Source organism: Nomascus leucogenys, chromosome 1a, assembly GCF_006542625.1.
Source record: "Nomascus leucogenys isolate Asia chromosome 1a, Asia_NLE_v1, whole genome shotgun sequence".
NCBI classification, from domain to species: Eukaryota; Metazoa; Chordata; class Mammalia; order Primates; family Hylobatidae; genus Nomascus; species Nomascus leucogenys.
Genome location: NC_044381.1, coordinates 27,870,196 through 27,889,421, shown reverse-complemented (window position 1 = coordinate 27,889,421; position 19,226 = coordinate 27,870,196). Strand labels below are relative to the sequence as shown.

The 19,226-nt window shown below is 37.5% G+C and overlaps 1 pseudogene; it reads left to right on the top strand.

Annotated features, from left to right (window-relative positions):
• Positions 1-19,009, top strand: part of LOC100581451 — a 37,832-nt pseudogene extending 18,823 nt beyond the window's left edge.
• Positions 19,010-19,226: the final 217 nt, after the last annotated feature.

Sequence of the window (19,226 nt, the reverse complement as noted above, 5' to 3'; positions counted from 1 at the left end):
CTAGTGTTGGAATTAAGAAAGTTTATTTCATATGGCTCCAAGATAAGCAGGAAAAGGCTTTCCCAATTAGTATTGTTTCTCTGGTTTACTTGGGCAAGCTAGTCAGTGGTCTTTGTTTCCGGAAACATTTGTGCAAAGCATATCATCCAGTCTCAAACGCAGCCAGATTCAGCAAGATCAAAGACAAAGTTAAAGGAGGACATGCCACACAAAGAAAATGAAGTCAGCCTAGAGATTTTACCTCTGTAGAGACTCATCACAGCCCCAGCTGCTTCTTGGTCAGCCAGAGACTCTGGACCTCAGGAAGCCACACCCCCCCCAAAGAAGAGCAATTCTGCTACATGTGTACAGCCCTGTGACTTAAAGCTGGTGAAATCACACTGCTTGGTTGAGTGGCTTTGTCAGTTTGTGCCCCAGCTTTCTCTATGCTTTGGTTTCTTCTTCTAGTCCCTAGCTGCAAAGAACCATAATGCAATTTGCAGAAACTAAGCAAAAAGGAATACATTAGTCTAGTCACTTGGAACTGCTGCCAAAGGAATAGTATCTTCAACTGATTGCCAGCCAAGTCCCTTATGAGATTGTGTAGACTCTTACAATATTGCTCGGGGAGTGAAACAAAGGGGAAGAGAAAGAGAAGAGCCGTGCTTATTATAATTTATAGTCCATTGTTATGGGAAGCTTCTTATGTTACCAGAAAGCTGGTGTCTGGGGTTTTCCTCTGCCCCAGAGGAGATGAAAATGGGAGGAGGGAGGGGAAGGTTATCTTACGAACTTTTTACAGCCAAAATCATCAAGGCCAAAATTCCTTCCTAGAAAAGTCAGTGGCAAGATTCAGACAATTCCCACCAGTCCAACAACTCCCAGACCTGGGTGATTAGCACCATCCCTGACATCGAACAATAAAAGTCACTCCACCCACCCCCAGGGAGCAGAGAAATCTCAGGACCTCTTGCTTTAAAAATATTCTGATGAGAGGCATCAAGGAAGAAAATCGAAGTGTTAAATATTTGTCTAGAGGATTGCAGCACCTTGGTTGCTGTGGTTTCTAACTAATTTAATTCTCCTTGTTCCTCATCTTAGAGAATAAAGGAGTTTCAGGTATTCCTGTTAAAATTTTCTTATATATATAATATATACATAATATATATATATTATATTTTAAGTTTTAGGGTACAAGTGCACAACGTGCAAGTTTGTTACATATGTATACATGTGTCATGTTGGTGTGCTGCACCCATTAACTCGTCATTTACATTAGGTATATCTCCTAATGCTATCCCTCCCCCCTCCCCCAACCCCACAACAGGCCCCGGTGTGTGATGTTCCTCTTTCTGTGTCCAAGTGTTCTCATTGTTCAATTCCCACCTATGAGTGAGAACATGCGGTGTTTGGTTTTTTGTCCTTGCAATAGTTTGCTGAGAATGATGGTTTCCAGCTTCATCCATGTCCCTACAAAGGACATGAACTCATCCTTTTTTATGGCTGCATAGTATTCCATGGTGTATATGTGCCACATTTTCTTAATCCAGTCTATCATTGTTGGACATTTGCGTTGGTTCCAAGTCTTTGCTATTGTGAATAGTGCCACAATAAACATACATGTGCATGTGTCTTTATAGCAGCATCCTGTTAAAATTTTCTAACTCAGCTGTCTTTACCATTCTCTCCTGTGGGGAGAACAAATGGATTGTATGTTAAGCAATCTTCTCCAAAGGCTATGACTTCTGATAACCTTCCTTGATTACATTCTCTCATTAAATTAGGGTTCTTAGTCAAACAAAATGTGATGCCAGAAGTCATGGTGCTCATCATTGGTGGCTTCATCCCTTTCCTCCTCTCTGTGTGGGTTCCATGACACAGAAGCCTGATGCAGACTAATAGGTATCCCTGAATGGATTGCTTTGAGGGCAAGAACCTTGTCTTATGCATCTTTGACTCCATATTCCACAGCCTAGTTCATGGTACAAAGGACAGCGTGGAATGAATGTCACTGTGAAGCATGAAAGAAAGGGTTACCTTTGCTTGTGAGCTCCTCTTTGCTTGTTAGCTCAAAACTCACAAACTGAAAGAAATGTGTTGATGAGTCTCTATGGAGGTAAAATCTGTAACCCATGTGCTGGCATATAAATATATGGGTTGTTTCTACAAAATGAGTCAATAGAAAGGAGCATGCTTGTGTAATAAAGTTGCTGTGGAGAAAAAAAGTAAAGGAAGCAAGTGCTGACCCTCTGCATAGGAAAATATTATCACAATGTAGATGCACCAGTGAGGATGTCTTAACTCTAAGGTATGGACCTTCAAGTGGCCTGACCAACTCATCCAATCATCTACTCTCCAGAAGATGATCTTCACAGTCATATTCATCTGCAGATGAGTACCACCCCATGACTCTCAAACATGTGACCCCGTTCACCTGTATGAAACACCTTCAAGAGCAAATGTAAGTTTATCCCAATTCTCCACCCACTAGCTTTCACTAGAGAAAGCACATGGGTCTAAGAGTGATATGATTCATAAAAAGACACCCTTGAAGTCAATCTTATGTTCATTTATAAATTCCAGAATGTTAAATTATATTAATAAAAAATCTTATGGATTTTTTATTCATTCATTTACTCCCTTCACAACTTTTTTTTTTTTTTTGAGATGGAATTTTGCTCTTGTTGTCCAAACTGGAGTGCAATGGCTCAATCTTGGCTCACTGCAACCTCCACCTCCTGGGTTCAAGTGATTCTCCTGCCTCAGCCTCCCAAGTAGGTGAGATTATAGGCACGCCACCACGCCCTGCTAATTTTTTGTATTTTTAGTAGAAATGGGGTTTCACCATGTTAGCCAGGCTGGTCTCGAACTCCTGCCATCAGGTGATCCTCCCACCTCAGCTTCCCAAAGTACTAGGATTACAGGCATGAGCCACCGCACCTGGCCTCCCTTCACAACTCTTTTGACTTACCTGTCTTGACACTCTGAGTCTCAAGAGTCCCATAAGTAAAAAATCCTGTTCCCTCATATACTCTGTTTTTATCTTCCTCCTACCCAGCTTGGGGGCGTTGGCTCTGTTTTCCACTTCTGGCATAGTTCCTACCTCTCGGAATATTTCATAGATTATTGTCATTTCCCCTACTTAAATTTCAGCACTTCCCAAAAATCTTGGCCTGAATTCACTTTCTGGTACTTGTTATTCTTTTTTTTTTTTAATATATATATGATTCTTCTCCATCCAATAACCTCCACCTGCCCACCCACACACTCCACCAAATCTATACCCTCAGGAACTAAACCTAATCACCAGTGTCAGAGGTGGAGGTGGGGGCAATGGGAGGGTGGGGAAGGTACACCAAGGGCCTCAGATGACCTAGAAGAAGCAGGGTTTGGATGTTGCAGATGTCACAGGACAACTGATATTTCATTCTTCTGCCAGTGTATGTTCAAATCTCAGGAGTGAAAGGAACTTGAAAATTCATCCATGTCTCCTCCTCTACACCAAAATATTAGCCATTAAGAAAAGATTAGCATTCCATGGTGTCCTCAGAGATCTCTGAAGTGGATTCCATCAACTCCCTTAGTAATGCATTCCAGAGGCTCATCTCACTCAAAGATATTTTCTTCATGCTGAACCTAAGTCCTGCTGGAAACAATTTAAACCATCCCCCTTTGGCCTGACTTTGTAGGGAAAAAAAAGAAAACTCTTTGCCACTGTCCTTGCAGGGTACCTTCATAGATTCTTTGGCTTCTCCAGGCACTTCATGTATTAGTTAAAATGAGAGCAAAAAGGAGACTGGGAGAGCAAGAGATGGCGAGAGAGAGGTCACAGCAATGCTCGTCTCGCCCTCTCTGGTCAACATTTCAGAAGCACCAAGGCCCTGGGTTTGACCCAGCTCTCCCTTCTCATTTCTTTGGCTAAGTCACATTCTCTTTTCACTGCCTGATGACCTACTTTTATCGCAAGCAAGGTTCTCCCCTTGAAAAGTGTAGATAACATGTAGCCAGACCCGGGGTGAATCAGCTGAGCTGCACAGCTGCTGTGACCTTTTCCTTCATCTCCTGGTAACGTGAAGGAAGGAATAAAGATGATCAAGTTTTCTGCTGGCCAAACCTGCTTCGCTTTCCTGGCAAAAGGACATGAGGAGATAAAGTATATTCTTCTACCCGAGACAGTAAATAAAAGAATGTTGTGGGCGTACAGGACATTTGGAACATTTCATTTTTGTGATTGTGCATTCTGAGCTAAGAGCCACCACAAAAGATTGGTCTTTGGAAACTGAGGGGGTTTTGTGGTTGTATTTCGGGGCTGCAGACCAGCCAGGATTCTGTTTCAATTTTCCCTATTAGTCCTCAAGTTCTAGACTGAGGCCCCCAAAACCCTGGGGCATCTGACCAGAGACAGCTGCCAACATTTTCCCATGATGAGCAATGGAATGTGTATTGGCTGAGCATGTTGATTTGCAAGGTGTTTATAAAGTTTCTTGATCCTTTTTTCCACCTGGTTTCCTTCCGGGACCCAGTGGTGTATGGACTGCAGTGTGCCACTTGGAGCAAAGAAAAGGAATAAACAGCATACTCTCTTCCCTGGAAGCTGTTTTTGCATAATTTTATTTTCAAAATTATTTTGCTTTCTTTACTTTCTTTTCCTTTTTTTCTTTCCTCCCCACCTCCCACCCTGCCTCTGGTGTCTCTGTTTACACAGTTTAGACATTGGGAACATGTTGGTAGTTTTCCAGCTGCTTATGCACAAGTGTAATTGAGTCATTTATTTTTAGTGATGTCAAGACTTTGAGAACAGAAATAAAAGAAACATTACACACTGACTAACTAAAATGTAAGAGAGTCCTCATCTGGAGGATGAAGATACAGTGGATGTGATTATTTTCAAATTGTAGGTTCTTCACTCTTCATTTCAAAACCAGATTTGGAACATAATTTGCTTTATTTTCAGCTGGTGGGGTCTCCGATCTCAAGTGAAATTATCCTGAGCTTTTTCATGGTCAATGGCTGACTGGCAGCTCCTCATTTTCTTCCCCTTTAAGTGAGAGACCAACTCGGATTAGTTCCTGGATGGAAAGGATGAGGCTTAAAATCCTGTGGGACATCCTGAGATCCTTATAGAAAAAGGTCATTGGAACATTATCTGTCATTTAAAACGGAACAATTAAGTAAGTGCAACAACCTATGTGTTTGATGACCAGCACATTCCAAGTATATTGTTACCTTACTTTCTATGCACCCACATTTATTTTGGGTGTAAATCAAACCTGGAATAGAAGCATTCTTTGTTCTTTACAAAGCTATCATGAAGTGCTAATGACATTTATACAGGTATTCTTTAAGTTCTTTCAATTCTCCCACCCCTAACATTCCCTAAAAATATAACAACTATTAAAATCTTGACACAATATAACACAGGATATTTGAAAATAAAATTCTGATTAATAAAACTGGTTAATATTAATTGAGTGCACATGATATGCCAGGCATTATTCCAAGTAGAGTACATATTGGGAAGATAGAACTATAGATAAGGAAAGACATGAACAAAGATATTAAGTAATCTACCTAAGGATACACAGCTATTGTTCTGTGATCCCAGAGAGTCTCTTTAATTATGATCACTGTACTATACCCTGCTTATAGCAATAGAAAGGCAACCAAAAATGGGAGAAATATATGCAAGCTAGAAGGCAAAGAAGTAATCTTCTTTACATATAAATAACTTTTGCAAAACAATATGAAAAAAAGTCAGATGCCTCAGTAGAAAAATGGGCAAAAGACAACAATAGGCAATTCATACATAGAAAGTGCAAAAATGGTTAATAAACTTTTACATTATGAAACTACATTAAAATTAATGAAACATAAATGCAAACAATGAAGGCGAATTAGATTAGAAGAAAAAATGCTGCTCAGTTTTGACAATGATGTGAGGAACAGCCCCTCTTAAATACTGTTAGTGTGGAGTATAGATTGTTGCAACATTTATGGAAAGAAAATTCTCAGTATATAAAGTCTTTAAAATAAGTTTAGTAATTTCTCTTCTAGATATTCATACTAAGTAAATAGTCAAGAGTGAAAACAAACATTCAGGTATAAAGCTATCAACCTCAGCATTATTTAAAATAATGGTACATCTTTATTGTAGAATACCAAACCATCATCAAAATTCATGCTCTTAAAAATTAATATAAATAAGATTTCTGTGATGTTATTAAATGAAAGAGGGGTTAGTATAAAGGTATGGACAATTTGATTCCAACATTATGAAAAGTATATCTATGCAAAAAAAGAAACACTGGAAGACTGGAGTGTAACCAAGTATTATTCCTGATGATCAGACAACTCATGATTCTCACTTTTTCTGAAACTTCCTCTTCAATGAAAATGTATTCTCTTATAATCAAAAAAATTTAAGTAATATTGGAGTAAATATAGGAAAACATAGATGTGCTCAGACATCTATAATGAATAAGCTCTTTCAAATCACATTTGAGCACGGGCTTTAGCTCTGAAAGTCCGGGCAGAGGAAGCAAAGGAGAAATAAAGTACATATTGTCATTTTTAATAGAAAGAATACAAATTTCTCTTTCAAAAACACTTTTTCCCTGATGTTAAATTAAAAGTGAATCTTATTGACTGTAAGGGACCTTAGGTGACATATTGGACAATGTCTTCACTTTGTCCCTATGAAAGACACAGAAACTTTGTTTCAATGTACAAGCTTCATAGTGGCCCACTAAAAAGGGTAAACACTAAGGAAGTAAGAGTAAATAACAACTCAGAAAAGACATTTTTACAGGAAAGTAAGGTAAAGTAGTAAGCAAATTTTTTCCCTTGGAGTACCTAACCTTTTAATCCAGGGTTAGAGCTTAGAGGACCCTGAGGAACACTCTTGGGTCAAATGCCCAATGTTTTATTTTCAAAGTCATTTAGAGTGAACTGTGTTAATTCAATAAAAAATACTGTAGGCATACAAACAACTCCAAGTTAAATAGGATAAAATTTACAGGATCTTGGGCCTCTAAGAATTCTCTACTGTAGTAAAAGGTATTTCTCCATAATATAGAGTTAGCCTCAGATTAAAGTGAAGAAAGTATAATTTAAAGGGATTTGTGCCAATTCTTCTCTCTGTAATATTTCCTCTATAAGACTTACTACAAAGATAGAAAATCAATGAATGATAACATTTTCAAACTTGAGAAGTTGTAGAGTTTCTGTCATCCACAGGCAATTAACTTTTGGAAAGCCATGAACACTTTGTAGATTGAATTCTCAAAAACTGTGGAGTCTTGCCCCAGAAATATACATACATGTGCCAAAATTGAAGAAGGTTAAGAATTCCCTCACATTCATCCATAATTCCCTGGGATAAGAACACCTGAATTAGTTTAACCTTGTTTTCCTGAGAAAACCTTAGAGCAAGATACATTATTCTACTTAATTGAACAACATTTCTTACTTTTGCAAAATTAGTCCCATCACATGAGTGAAGTAACTCATCCAAGATTATAAAGCAAATTAAATGGCAGGTCCAGGATAAAAATCAGGTCTTCTAATTCCCAGGACAACCTTCCTTCTCCCACATCCTTTGTTCACTTAGGTTTTAAAACCTGCTCAGTTTCCCACAGTCCTGGTAGAAAGGAGGATCTCTATAACACACTTAGGCAAATCCCATGGAGGACTGAGGTATCTCCTGGGAATGCAACACTGAGAAAACACTTGGAGTAAAGTCAGGTTAAAAGGGATATGCTAAGTCCCCAACACCAGTTTTTAAATGGACAAGAGTTCATGTCAGCATCATATCCAGTTTGGGCAGTTCTTCTTTAATTAATCTTGGGCTGGTTTCTGATTATGGTTAAAACATCTGAAAGTCAAGACATTATAATGTCTTACTCTGGTGTGGGAAGCAGTCATGAATCAAAGCCCTCCAGCAACCCCAGAAATAAGGGTGATGATATGTCTGAAAATAAGGAGGGTGAGGCATAAAGGTCAACAATATCAGAGCCCTGCAACTTATTTTCATGGTATTAAGTAATCATTATTTTCTTTATTTGCCAGGAGGAACCTGTGACTCATGAGCAAAAGAGAACTATAGGATGCTTTTGTGTCTGAAAACACAGACAGAAAATTTAGATCTTTCTGGTTATTTAACAAAACAACTAAGTTGAATAGTCCTATCATTGGACCACGTGGTTGTTTGTACACTGGTTTTGGCTGGAAAGTCCCCCATAACTACCCTGTTTATGTGAGTCCTACTCATCCTCCTAGGTCCATCTCACATCTCACACTACCCAGAGACACTGCCCCAAGTATCCCAGCCCAGGCTCATCTCATTCTTCTAGCAGCCCCTATGGTACTTTTATGTAGGACATAATTCAACAATATTTACCTACTGCTTAATAGAGCTCATTAACTGCTTCATGAATCTTGTTTCTCCACCAGATTATAAGGTATTCAAAGGCCAGAATCATGTTCCCAGTGCTGCTTCCTACTGTGCACTCTGATGGTATTCAAAACTTGTTTGTTGATTGACCGATTAAAATGAGAATATGGCCACTGTCCCGCCTGAATCTGGTTCAGCAGCATTCTCTTCAGAACAGAGTTAAGCTTTCCTGCCTGATGAACCTCTGCTGGTGCTTCAAGATCTGGCTCAAAATGCTACATCCTCTACAACAGCCCCACTAACAGAGAAGTTCTGATCATTCCTCATCATACCAAATATCATGATATTTCTAAGGAGATGATGCCCGGAAGAACAGATCCCCCCACTCCTAAAATGATTGTTTTAATCCAAAAGTGCATTTTAAATGGTAATCAACATTATCGTACTATCATCTTTACCTGAGAGCTAAGAAAGCCAGTGAAAATTTTCAGAGTAATCAGTTGAGAAGAACTTTAAACATCATTTTTGTTAAATTATGGTCTAGCTATATAATAGAATACCATGTAGCCATTCAAAATAAGATAGAAATACATGAAATGATGTCTAAAATATAATTTTACTTGGTAAAAAAAAAGTTGTAATTAAACAATACTGCTAATATAATTACATTTTTATTTTTAAAATGTGAGCATGAATGCCCATATACATGCATTCATATGTATTATACATGTGGAGAAAATATATGGAAGAATCCCTGAAAAAAAAAATAATCATCATTCATGGTTCTCTGGCAGTGGAATTTGGAGCCTGGAAAAAGGAGGAGAACTCGGCCTTGAATGTCTCACTTTAGGCAATTTAGTACTGTTTCTCAGATTTTGCAGTAAGCATTACCTTTATTACTTATGTCATGTTAGAGTCGATTTTTTTTAATTTTCAAAAAAATTACCAGTCCAACTCTTTAACACTGTAACCTCATCTACCTCTCACTGCTCCTCCACACATTTGGGACCTCAGACAACCCATGTGACAGATGTTTCCTCCATGCTACTTCGACTAGTCCTCTTTTCTCATCCAGGAATGACCATCCCTCTCTGGTTTCTGCAGTGAACTCCTACTTGTCCTTCAAAGCCACTAAAAATCTCCTCTCCTCTGTGATGCTCCCAGGATGAATTAATTGTTTGCATTTCTATGTCCTCACAGAACTTTCCACATATCTCTGCTAGAACAGAGATGTATACATATATGTGTAAAACTACATATAAAAATTGTATCTGTCTTCCTCACTACAGTGAATTCCTTCAGGCCAGATCTGTCTTTATTTTGTTCATTTTTGGCACTATCTTTTGCAACTCATCACGTGGAGCTTGGGACACAGTACATACAGAAATGTTTGATGAATGCAAAAACTGCACGTCTGATCCTGAAATCCCTTCTCTGCAACCTTGGACCTTTCAAACACCCAGTCAATTCTAGGCAACAACCCGGTTGTTGGTATTCTCAATAAAATGTAGCCTTGGACTCCTAGCCAAAAGATAAAACATCCACTTGTATCCTGTGTATTAACTTCAGATAATTTGATATCACAGCCTACTATAAGTCAACTCTTTTGATTGAGTTAATGAAATACAATAAAAATAGATGTTGCTATAGAAAACATCATGCAGAGGATCTCAGACAGGCTTCTTGGATGAACTTGACATAAAATTAGGGTGTTGTTTCCATTAAGTCCATATGTAACAAATTTTCTTTCCATGTTGATATTCAATAACTGACCTGATTTGAATGACCTCCCTGTTGTCAATTACACATTGCTTCTGTGTGAGAGCTTCGTGTCCACTAGCTTCCATTACTGTTTACTGGACAGAAAAATGAATTCCAGTAGTCTCATCACCAACATAAACTCAAATAAAACCAGTAACTACAACACTGTAGAAATGGTTCTACATACCTTATTATATTTAACTCTCATAAATGTTTCAAGAGGTAGGAATTTTTAACCCTACCTATGAAGAAGAAAACTGAGGACCAGGGAAGTTAGGTAATTTATATCAGGTCACAGAGCTACTAAATGGTAAGGCCCAGATTAGACTCCATTCCCTCGGCTCTTCTCATTAAGATATGTGCATATGTCATGTTATTAAGCCACATGACCTCCATCTAAAAGATGTGTATCCATCCAATTTCAAATGAGAGACCTTTCATAGTCATTAAAACACCAAAAATGGAGGATTTGTTTTTGCTGTGGCAGTCACAGATTTTCTTCCTTTTCTATCTTCCTTATTATCTTTCTTATCTATGTATGGCTATCTAGCCATACATGTATCTATTCATTCAACATTCAGTGAGCACCTACTATTAACCAGACACTGTAGCAAGCAATTGGAGTGAACCGTGAACCCAAAAAGATAAATATGGGTTTCTGTGGCCCCAAGGCAAGCTCATTGATATATAATGATTAGAACTCATTATCAGGTATAGTTAATTTTATCTGAGTAATTTTCTATTAAAATTGCTATGAATATGTGAATATTAATAGCCATCATTTATTGAGGACTTACTTATCTTCTAGGCATTGTTCTAAGAGTTTTACATGTAACTCATTTAATCCTCACTGTAACTCCACACATTTGGTGACTTTTATTAATTCCACTTTAAAAATAAGGAAACTGAAGTACAGAGAAGTGTGATACCCAAGGTCAGACAGCTAAGAAATGGCAAAGCTAGGATTAAAGCCCAGGCTGTCTGAACACAGAATGCTTGACCAATTATTTTATACAGTCTCTCCATTTAATATATTGGGTGCTGACTCTGGGGTCACCAGCATGAAAAAGGCATCATTCTTATCCTCAAGGAGTTAAAGAAAAAAGCAGGCAAATAAACAGGTAGAACAATACAGAGTGGTAAGTGGGATGATAGGACGGGTGTGCAGGGAGGTGCAGGCACACAGAGAAGTGGTCCTGACAGCGTTTGCAATAACCCATCTACTATCCTCATGTGGACATAGCCCAGACTCTTCTCCTATGTCCAGAATTCATTCAGTACCCAGAGATCTTGGTAAAGGAGAAAGATGGGAGAGGGAGAGACAAGAGGAATGATCAAGGAAAAGAGGGAGAAAAATCTTGAGAAAGGAGGCACATAAAAACGTGCTTGCCCAACCATAGGGTTTTGTATTTGTGAGGCATTCCTATCCCTCAGAAATGCATACATGCTTAGAAGAAAATGAGTAACTCTGGTCCTAATTGTTTCCCTACTCTTCTCCATGGTAACACGACAAACAGAAACGTTCTCCCCGCTTCGCACCCCTCAGTTACCCTGAGAGATAATATGACGAAAATTAGGGATCCTAGGAAAGAAAGTGGACAAGTCCCTGCTACTCCAATATGTGGATGCACCCCCCATAAATCATGTAAATTATTCTCTCAGCCCTTTACATCGAATTTTCAGGTTTTTATTTTTCTGCAATTATAAAAGATGCTAGATTGGATATTTTTATACTTGCATTTTTGTACACCTTTTGACCATTTCCTAGAAAAGATCCCAGAATGGAATTACAAATTCAAAGGGTATATTCTTTTTTTAAACTCTTAATCCATATGGCAAAAACACTTCCTAAAAAGTAGTGACAAATTATATCCCATGGAGTATATTTGGGAATCCTTATCAAATCACACTTTCCCCAGCATTACTATACTTTTAAAACCTTTATTTTATTAGGAAAAAATGTAAGTTTTTCATTTAACTTTCATTTTTGGATTACCAGTGAGGTTAAATATAGTTTATAAGTTTATTAATCAACTGTATTAATTAAAACGATGCATATAAACCAGTAGATGCTCAATAAAGCACGATTTTTTTTAAATAATGAGTTCGAACGTGATTTCACGGTTTCTGGCTATGCATATTTCTTCTTAGAATTTTAAATTTATTTATTTTTCTCATTTCCCTATTTGAAGTTTAGTGGTTTTTCTCAGTGAGCTTTTTATATATTAGGTATACTGATCCTTTGTTTTGAAGAAATGTCCAGGTTTTGAAGGATTATTGTCACTTATGGAACAATGCTATATAAAGGCATTATGCTTTACAAAGATGACACTTTTTATTTGTCTCACTGATAAGGAAACAGAGGCTTAAAATGTGTATGTGTTTCCTCTTTTTTAGGTAAAACTTTTTATACAGTCAAATGCATGAATCTTACATGTACCCTTTCATGAATTCTGACAAATGTAGGCACCTGTGTCACACAAGTTTTTATTAAAATGTAGAATATTGTATCACTCTGAAAAATTCCTTTGCATGCTTTTCTAATCAATATTGCATTTACCCTATCCCAACCTTGAGAGGAAACCATTGTCCTGGTTTAGAACTTCATATAAATGGAATCGTACAACATGTACTTTTTTTTTATTCTGGTCTCTTTCACCCAGCATCATGCCTTGGAGGTTTATTCATGCTGTTGTATCTGTCAGTGGTATGGGATATTAAAATGGCAAAAACTGAAATTACTTTTGCACCAAACCTATGCAATGACATGAGTGGCTGTGGCCAAGTAGCATTCTATTGTATGAATATACCAATTTGTTCATCCATTCACCTGTTGATGGATATTTGAGCTACTTCCAATTTTTTACTATTACAAATAAAGCTGACATAACATTCTTGTACAAGTATTTTGTGAATAAATGTTTTATTTCCTCTTGGACTTTATACATAGGATGGAATTGTTGAGTCATAGGGTATGTGCATGTGTAGTTTAATAAATAACTGCGAGATCTTTTTCCAAAGTTGTTGTACTCGTTTTCCCTTTTTTAACAACACAGGAAAATGTGCAAATATTATTATTTTTAAAAGCAGTATAAAAAACCACATATATAGTATAACCTTCTTAACCTTATTGTGTACTATATATATATATATATATGCAAAAGGCTAGACAAATCTTTTCAAGTGTTAATAGAAATAATCTCTGCATACTAGGTTACAAATAATTTTCACTTTCTTTCTTGCATTTTTCTAACTTGCAGCATCATGTATTACTTTAATACAATATAAATTTGTTTTTCTAACTACAGGAAAAAGAAATGTCAGTAGACTACCGGATCAAAATACTGTCTTCTATCCAAAAAGGCCAAGAGATGCAAAGGATTAATCATGAACCCAGTTGCCCAGAGGTGGAAAAAAAAAAAAAAATCTGTTGTGGTACAGTGAAGAAGCAACAAGTTATATGGTAAGGTTCATTCATAATTCACAAAACTGTTTATTGTGCAGGGCTTTTCTTGAATGCTTGAATTTGTGGTTAGGTAGAAGGACTTCTCTTCCCCTGCCTTTATTTATTCTCTGTGTTTATGTTGTGTTCCAGAGCTTTCTGCCTAGACAATTAGTCCTGTGTCTTGTTATTCTGAGGCAAGAACATAATAGATGCTCACTGTGTTTGTGGAAATACTGGACACTTCGTGGAAAGTATATTTGACGTGGTGGCCGTGTCTAAAACATAGTCATATCATTAATATCAATAATGTAGAAATTAAAGATACAATGGAATGCTTTTGCACAACATGAAAAATACCCAGTTACACATTGCATTGGAATGCAACTCCCCACTGCAGGCACAAGGAGGCTACTTAAACTTGAGAAACTGCTTGGAAGTCATTCTCAGTGTGATTATTCTTTATCTTCAAACAGAAACTCAGATTACAAGGAGTAACTTTTCCCTCAAGGAACAGTATCAAAAACTTTTAAGTAGACCATATGGCATTTGTCAAATGAGAGGGGGAAAAAAATCTCCCACTTCTGAGGGATATTTATTTTACCTGTCAGGTCTTTAAAGGAGAGATTATATATAATATCTCTTTTAATCTTCACATGCAAAAAGGTGTTCAATCTGCCTACTTGTCTCTGTGGAAGTGTGAACCTAGGCAATAAAATTACTTTTCTCCCACAGCATAGCATAGCATAGTTAGATACTTTTTATGAAGCTACCCTAAAGCAGGATGTTGAGAACCATGTGCAGGGATTTCAAAGTTTATTTCTTCTTCTAACTGGAATGCTGTAAAATCAGAAAGTTGTTAAACAGAAATAATACGGTAAAAAGAATGCAGATTCTGGAGCCAGAATCCTGCTTTGCTTCTAACAATATGTCCTAGTACAAATCACTTAGCCTCTCTGTGATTTAGCTTCTTCATCAGTAAAATATTATCAAAATTGTAATTACTTCATATAGTTGCTGTGACGACTGAGGGAGTAAAACTTTGTAAATGAGTGAATTCTTGCTTAAAACCATGCCCAGTACATAGTACTTTTAACCAAAGTAAGTTATTATTATTATATTTCTTTAGTACATGTCATTCAGATGTTCAGAGAAGTATGATTCATTCAGAATGATAAAGGAAAAATCTGCTTGAATTAACGAAAAAGGTAGATTATAAAATCTTTTTTTTTAAATCCATTATGTTACTTTCAAAAAGATACAGATATTTAAACTAAAGTAACTAAAAAGTATTAATGCTAAAAGTTTCATAAGGGGCATACTTCAAAAAATGGGTAAGTTAACAGTTTGCTTATAAATGAACACATCCTTTGAAAAGTGTCTTCTATTAAGTAGGGTAAGTATTCCATCACATCACACTATTTATTTGGCTCCAGAACAATCATTTCCTCTACAGAAAGCAATTTCATAAAGTAAAAAAGCATCTTTAGGATAATTGATGCTAATCTCCCTCTTACTCAGGAAACCCTCACACCACCCGGGACTTGGTGTCACATGGATTCAGTGAAGAAAACTTACACTTCCATTTCAGTCCAGTCCATCTTTAGAAAGTGCTTCCTTAGATTAGGCTGAACTCTTCTTAAAATGTCCACTCTCTGTCACTGTTTTGTGGAGTTCCACTGAATGAATCATTCCTCTTTGTTTTGATAACTGTTCAAGAACTTGAAGACAGCTTTTGTATGCTTCCTTGAAATCTTCTCCAAGTGTAACAGCCTCATTTTTTTGACTATTTTTCGTTGGCATGACTTTAGATGCATCATCTACCTTGGTACCTTGGTCCTTTCCTTCTGGACTCTCTCCTGTTTGACCTTTTTCCTCCTATATTGGGGTTACCAGAACTGAACATGAAACTCTGGGCATATTCTGATTAAAGCCTTGCTTGTTCTGGACCCAGGATTGATCTTGATGGTTTGGTAGTCATATGACTCTCTTGACTTCTACCAAGGTTAGCAGTACCACCCCCTCTTTTTTGTAGGGGTAAGGGGTATGTATTAGTCAGGGTTCTCCAGAGAAACAAAATCAATAGGGTGTGTGTGTGTGTGTGTGTGTGTGTGTGTGTGTGTGTGTGTACAGAAAGATTGATTGAGAGACATAGTAATTTACAGGAATTGGCTCACACAACTATGGAGTTTGAGAAGTCTGGAACGAGAATTGCTGATTGTACAGTTCCATCTGGGTCTGAAGGCTTGAAAAGCAAGAAAACAGGGGGCAAGTCCCATCCGAATCTCAGTCAGAAAACTAGTAGAGCCACCGGTATAAGTCCCAATATAAGTCTGAGTCTGAAGGCAGGAGAAGAATGATGCCCCAGCTTAAAGACAGTCAGACAGAGAGAGACTTTTTTTTTTTTTTCTTTTGAGATGGAATTTTGCTCTGTCGCCCAGGCTGGAGTGCAGTGGCAAGATCTCCACTCACTGCAAGCTCCACCTCCCGGGTTCACGTCATTCTCCTGCCTCAGCCTCCCGAGTAGCTGGGACTACAGGCGCCCGCCACCACACCCGGCTAATTTTTTGTATTTTTAGTAGAGACGGGGTTTCACAGTGTTAGCCAGGATGGTCTCGATCTCCTGACCGCGTGATCCACCCGCCTCAGCCTCCCAAAGTGCTGGGATTACAGGCGTGAGCCACCGTGCCCGGCCTTTTTTTTTTTTTAACTCAGTCTTTTATTTTATTCAGGTTTCCAACAAACCAGGTAAGGTCCTCCCACATTGAGAAGAGCAAAAATCTGCTTTACGTAGTTTGCCAATTCAAATGTTAATCTCATCTAGAAAAATCCAGAAATATTTAACCAAATATGGATGGTCACTCCATGGCCCATGCAAGTTGACACAAAATTAACCATCGCAGGGTGCTGTGTGCTGTGTCAGCTATATCTTTCCTACCTTCCACCTCAAATATTTTTACCAATCTATTACTGTTACAAGTATATTCATGTACTGTTACATGCATATGCATTTTACATCTACCCCTATTCGATTTTTAAAAATATTTTCCCCAGAGATTCATGTTCTGGGGATCTCAGATACTAGTTTCCTTATCATCATATTGGGTAGCATTGTGGAATTTCCACATATAATATGGCTCAATGAGTCTTCTTCTAATACAAAATATGAAACTGGGAACTACTAAGAAGACTATCATATAGAAAGAATGCTTGGTTTCCATCCATCCCTTAATCAGTTGTTTCTGAGGTGGTCATTCATTATTATTATCTATCTAATTGTAGCACCAGTTGCCATCATATTCATAAGGTCTTAAAGATCTGGAATAAAATTTTGTCATACGTTCTTCTATTTGTAGGATTTTATAATCTTTAGTCAAGTACAGACACATTAGAAACACTGAAATGTGGATATACTATGTCTTTAGCACTTCCCTTGTTGACTAGTTTTGCAACCTTATTGAAAAAGAAGTTAGTCTGGCATGGCCAGTTCTCAGTGGACCCACTCTAACCTCTAAGGTTCATAATCTATTTCTTTAATGATATTTTTGAGATTTTTGCCTAGGAACAAACTTTTAAGCCTATAATTAGTAGAATTTGCCCTCTTTCCTGTAAATATCTATGTAATGCCTTATCAAGTCATAAGTGGATTAATTCATCATTTGTCTTCCCAAAGTTAAATCATACAGTTTATTAAAGCTTCATTATTGATCAAAGAATATTACTTCTTCATGTCTTTGGGTGAATTAATTTATCTGCCCATGATTTTAGATTTGAGATTTCTTGGATATTAACTCAATCATGTAATATATTTGTTATCGCTATCAGATCAGAAAAAAAAATGGGGAGGGAAAATTAAAATGCCTCTTTTACCTAAAGGCAAAGGACTGAAGGAAATAATCTTGATTTTCTTTTTGTACAAGGTCTGTATAGCTCAGGAGGCTTCATTAAAACACTTGTCTGGGACCACTTTAAGTCTTCCCTACTCTGTAATCCCGTCGTGATAGACTTAAACCTCACCAATATTCACATGTGTAAATCTGATTTTTCAGGATAGTAAGATTTGAAAGATATGCTGCATCAACAAATTAGAAAACTGAATTTCACAAACACATAAAATTGCTTTCATCAGGAGGTTTCTAAAACTGTAAGAAACCAAAAACGCAGAACAAGAAGGAGCTTCAAAATATGACTGTAACCACAAGTTTATGTGCAGAAACAACTTGCCCTTTGGGACCCTTTGGCCATGTCTCTTGACTACAATTCTCTTCCTGTTTTGGTATTGATTTCAAGCCTCCCTATTCTTCCTGTTCTTGCTTAGTTAAAAGTTCTCATCACCCTGGTCTATTTCCTTGATTTCCTAGTTGATTATTTTCTGGCTCATGATGCAGACTTCCCTAAATTGGATTCTGGTCAAATTAACTTTTCTCCTCCAAACTTTGGTAGTGATCTTCCACCAGGAAGAAAAACATTTCCTCTCCTGGCTCAGAACAATCAATAATGCTCCCTCCCAGAAAATGAATGTCAATGGCTGTCCTACTCTCCCTGCTGATGGCTCTCATACTTATTAGTCCATCTCACATTTTAAGCCTTTATTCTACAAACGAATTGGCAAAAACCAAGTCACTTTACATAAAAATGAGAATTACAGTAAAATTCAGCTTGTCTAATCTCAGCCCATTCAATCCATCTAGATGCACTAGAATAGGACTAACCGTGTGATGATTTAGAAGAGCCAAGTTTTGTTCCTCTTTTTGTTTATATTGTCCTTTGCCCTTAGTGAAGCTGTGGTATATCAATCTAGACAGCTCAATGGCAAGCAGTGAGGCAAAGGCTAATGTGTGCTCTGTTAAATTCAGCCCCTGTTCCAGATACTGTTTGGCTTTCGACTGTGCAGATCACTGTATCCACTACTATGATCTTCATAACACTAAACAGCCAATCACGGTATTCAAAAGACACCAAAAAGTATTCTCTTACGCAAAGTTTGTGAGTGGTGAGGAGATGGTCTCTGCCTCAACAGTCAGCTAAAACTGTGGAATGTAGGGAAACCATACTCCCTATGCTCCTTCAAGGGTCATATCAATGAAAAAAACTTTGTAGACCTGGCTTCCAATGGAGATTATATAGCTTGTGGAAGTGAGAATAACTCTCTCTACCTGTACTATAAAGGACTTTCTAAGACCTTGCTAACTTTTAAGTTTGATACAGTCAAAAGTGTTCTGGACAAAGACTAAAAAGGAGAAGATACAAATGAATAGGTTAGTGCTGTGTGCTGGAGGGCACTACCAGATGGAGATTGCAATGTGCTGATTGCTGCTAACAGTCAGGTACAATTAAAGTGCTAGAATTGGTATGAAGGGTTAACTCAAGTCAAATTGTACTTGATCCTGCTGAAATACATCTGCAGCTGACAATGAGAGAAGAAACAGAAAATGTCATGTAATGTCTCTCCCTAAAGTCATCAGGGTTTTGGATTTGTTTTGAATATTTTTTCTTTTTCTCTTTTCCCTCCTTTATGACCTTCGAGACCTTGGGAGTACCCAGCCAACTCTCCATCATCATTGTAACTCCATGGACATTGCTGCTCTTGGTGGTGTGGTTATCTAATTTTTGTGGTAGAGAAACAAATTCTTTTGAATAAAAATAAATAAC